This window comes from Hyperolius riggenbachi, chromosome 9 (assembly GCF_040937935.1).
Source record: "Hyperolius riggenbachi isolate aHypRig1 chromosome 9, aHypRig1.pri, whole genome shotgun sequence".
Lineage (NCBI taxonomy): Eukaryota > Metazoa > Chordata > Amphibia > Anura > Hyperoliidae > Hyperolius > Hyperolius riggenbachi.
This window is the reverse complement of record NC_090654.1, coordinates 289,519,445-289,524,014: the sequence shown is the minus strand read 5'-3', so window position 1 is coordinate 289,524,014 and position 4,570 is coordinate 289,519,445. Positions and strand designations below refer to the sequence as shown.

Genomic DNA, 4,570 nt, shown 5'->3' with positions numbered 1-4,570 from the left:
CCGGGTGATTTGGGGGCTCTGCAGCCCTCGTTTAGCGGCGGGGATGCGGCGGATTACTTGGGAGCACTGAAGCGAACTATAAGGAAGCTTTTGCCGGCGAGGGCCACAAAATATTGTATCGAGGGCCGCAAATGGCCCGCGGGCCGCGAGTTTGAGACCCCTGCCCTAAGGAGATGGAACCGCCAACTCAACCACCGCTAGACACTACATGCAGCATCGTGGAAGATTCAACAATCAACTATGGTGCTCATACATTCGCTAAACAAATTCAGATAAACGCTCCCATGAGTTCCTATGCTAACGGTGGATATATCCACATCCTACACATACAATGAGCATATACTCGATTGGACACATGTCTGATGTAGGATAATAAGCCTGAAAGCAAACGAATATGAGGTTTGAGCCCCCAACCTTGTAGGGTGCAGTCTGACATCAGGAGGGGACCACTAGCAGACCCCCCCCCCCCTCCTGTGCCTCTGCACATACCAAACAATACACAACAAAAAATAGGTAGTCCCTCATCAGGATGATGACCATTATATCACAAAACTGGTCAAATACGGCAAATAGGGACCTGGGCTCAAAGCTCACAGATAGCCAGCGGCTAACACAACATCCCAAAGTAAATGAGACTGTTGCCGGCATCAGGGCCAAACAAGGCCAAGGCCAATAACACGAATCTCCAATTCATGTTATACTCAATAATAATACTAAAATAAACACCCCAAAACACAAATTAATTAACACATTGCACACAAACCATATTGCAAATTATTTTCCTAATTAACTCAAATCCACCCAATTGCCTCAAATCCAGCACATTCCTTATTTCACCCTAATTATGAGATTTTAATTACTCTATTTCTCCAGTATGCATACTTGCAAAAAAATAAATTGGGGAATGCTTTTTATATTATACATATATATATAATTTATTTTGTATTTATTTTTTTAGCATATTGTTGCTTAAAAGCAGCAGATAATTAAATGCTAGAGCTAATGAATTCTATTAAACTCTTAGATAAAAGCAAACATCGTAATTGGAAAATGTATATCATTTGGAGTTTACTGTCAGCTGATGAGGGGGGAGGGGGGGTTGTTCGCCATCAGAATGGGATTTACGCGGCTTTGAGCGTTCAGCAATGTGATGTTTTTATGTCGAGATTGCTGCTGGGGGACATTTCCGGCAAATGAAAACATGTTGTGAGCCGAGCCGAACAGATTGTCCACTTAGTTCTTGTACTGTATTGTGTTTCATACCCTCGTCTGTCTAATTACATGACCGCAGAACTAGTTGAGGGGTTTTATATTGTGTGTGTGCCGCTCAAAGACCTGGCGAATGAAAGGTAACGGCAGAATCTGAAATGTGTTATTCTTTCTTTAGAGGATATGTTTCCACTGAATGGAACATGGTCAGCTGCGGCCCAACGGCATTACCGCTCCACTAAGATGAATCAACGCTACTCCCAGCTCCTTGATAACTATAATTGAAAGGGTTAGTGTAGTTATAGTTAAACCACTTTACTACCGAGTTTTGCTTTTATGTGACTTTGTCACTGATTACACTGCAGGCTCTGTTTTCCAATCAGTGTAGAAAAAAGAAACTATCAGTAACAACAATAACAAAAACAATCACTTAATAATCCTTCTTCTCCTTCTTCTCCTTCTCCTTCTTCTCCTTCTTCTTCTTCTCCTTCTCCTCCTTCTTCTTCTTCTCCTTCTTCTTCTCCTTCTCTTTCTTCTCCTTCTCCTTCTCCTCCTTCTTCTTCTTCTCCTTCTCCTCCTTTTTCTCCTCCTTCTCCATCTTCTCCTTCTTCTTCTTCTCCTTATCCTTCTTCTTCTTCTCCTTCTTCTCCTTCTTCTTCTTCTCCTTCTTCTTCTCCTTCTTTTTCTTCTCCTTCTCCTTCTCCTCCTTCTTCTCCTCCTTCTCCTTCCCCATCTTCTCCTTCTTCTTATCCTTCTTCTCCTTCTTCTTCTCCTTCTCCTCCTTCTTCTTCTCCTTCTTCTCCTTCTTCTTCTTCTCCTTCTTCTCCTTCTTCTTTTTCTCCTTCTTCTTCTTTTTCTTTTTCTCCTTCTCCTTCTTCGCCTTCTTCTTCCTCTTCTTCGCCTTCTTCTTCTCCTTCTTCTTCTTCTTCTCCTTCTTCTCCTCCTCCTTCTTCTTCTTCTCCTTCTTCTCCTTCTCCTTATTCTCCTTCTCCTTATTCTCCTTCTTCTTCTTCTCTCACAATCTAATCCCACCATAGTCATAGTCTAATGGCCTACCATATTATTATTATGTATTTAATAGCACTGACATCTTCTTCAGCACTGTACAGAGTACATAGTCATGTCACTGACTGTCATCAGAGGAGCTCACAGTCTAATCCTACCATAGTCATAGTCTAATGTCCTACCATATTATTATTATGTATTTATATAACACTGACATCGTCTGCAGCACATTACAGAGTACATAGTCATGTCACTGACTGTCCCCAGAGGAGCTCACAATCTAATCCTACCATAGACATAGTCTAATGTCCTACCATATTATTATGTATTTAATGATCATGGTATCTCCCCTGGCAGATAACTGGCAGGGGGGATACTTACCTGGCAGGGGAGATACAATGATCACAAAGGTGGTTTTCCCAGGGTGAGGCCCATCCATTGCACTCTGGGCCGGTTGACCACTGCGATTTCCCCAATTGCAGGAAACTCGACTGCATAATTTGCGGTAGTGGGGAACTGAGTTTGCGCTCTCCCCATTTTTTTTCTCAATCATATGGAGTCTTCAACAGTTTTAAACCTCCAGAAGGTATGTGAAGTATAAAAATATTCAAATTTGCCAATGGTAACCACATCCCACACAGGTCACTGTTACCACATTAATTATTGACTGAAAACTATCACAGGTCAAAAGAGGTTAACAGCAAGTCAAAGGAGTCAATCCATCCACAACAACCCATGATCAGAGGCGCTTGATCCCGGACCCGCACTGGGAGGGGATGACCAGTCAGTCATTTACTATTCTTTTTTAGTGCAAATAAAAAGGATATTTTTGCTTTATCGTGACCTTTTCCTATTGAATAATTTATTGGCAAACTTCCTGGAGAGTCAGCATGCAAACCACACACTCGATATACTCGGATGATATGGTTAAAGTTAAAGGTTCTCACAAACAAATCAAAAATTCTTAAAAACTCACTTTATCGCCTGACCCTACCACTGAGTTTTATAATAACACGCTATACATTTGGCATTTTGTTTCACTATTTCCGGATGCAGGCAATTGAAATCCCATATTAAGAAGACTAGAGATGGCCCAAACATCAAAATATTCGCAAACATGAGAACAGCCATAGACTTCAATGGGCAGGCGAATTTTCAAACCTGCAAAGACTGTTTCTGGCCACAAAAGTGATGGAAAAGTGGTTTCAAGGAGTCTAAAACCTGGACTGTGGCATGCTGGAGGTGGATCCATGCCAAAAGTCCAACCAAAAATTGCGGAGTTGACGCAGTCGTGTTTTATATGCTAAAGGGCAGAAATCACATTACATTCCTCCAAATAATGCACGGGATTGGTACTCTGTGCCTGCAACTTAATGTGGCAACAAATAGCAGTAGTGTGCACAGCTATGGGCATCAGGGGGCTGTGGAGTGTCACACACACACAAAAAAAAGAGACCGATGTATTTGGTCGCTCTCAAAAGGGCTGTTTGGGATGCTTTCACAGCAAGTGAGGAACAAGAACACAGGCCTAGCTAATGCTTTCCCTACCTATCTGCAGCAAGTCTGGCCCTGCTCTCACTAACAGTCAGCAGCCGGCAGGGAGTGAAATCCAATATGGCCACTACAACTGCATTTTAATAGGGGGGTGGGGGGTCCAGAAGGGCATGCTAGATGATTGGGGTCAAAGTTTAGCTCAATGGTGATTATAGGGGGAGGGTCGAACACGCCAAATGTTCGCTGTTCACTGCGAATGCGAACAGTGGAAGTTTGCAGAATACTGTTCGCTGGTGAACAATTCGGGCCATCTCTAATTAAGACATACCATCAAATCTACTGCCTCTTTGATTGACATGGTGGGGGGGGGAATCTGCAAAACGTTTACTGAGGTTAGCGATTTTTTAATTCCTTTGTATTTCTAGAAGGATGTCTCTTGCATTGCTTACACGAAACAGTAAATTTGGGTGCCGAAGGAACTGTGGAAGTGTAGGTACCCCTTAGTCCCCCCATGTTAATATTGGCTATAAATGGACATTTGGGCACTAGGTCTATAGCGCCTGGCATTTGTAGTCGCAATTTGTAATTTTTTTACTTTTGCCCAGTAGGCGCGTTGCCTGCTATTATATTGGGCGTCAGAGGTGCCCAAATTTCATGTTAACACTAGCACTTATGGGACACTCAATATATATCATATATAGCAGCAAAGGCGATGCACACTTCGGAGGGTTTGGGGCAGGGAGGATGGTTAGAGTTAGGCATGGGTAGGAGGTTGTTTAATGTTAGGCATCGATGGGAGGGGGGTCTGTTAAGGTTAGGAATAGGTGAGAGTCTGTTAGGGTTAGGCTTCGTGAGGGGAGGG

At 42.8% G+C, this 4,570-nt stretch overlaps 1 non-coding gene across 1 annotated transcript; it reads left to right on the top strand.

The window, feature by feature from the left end:
* The first annotated feature begins 2,587 nt into the window (after positions 1-2,587).
* On the top strand, positions 2,588-2,751 carry LOC137533705 (U1 spliceosomal RNA). The gene has a single exon (XR_011024189.1). It is a non-coding gene; the product is annotated as a U1 spliceosomal RNA (small nuclear RNA).
* Positions 2,752-4,570: the final 1,819 nt, after the last annotated feature.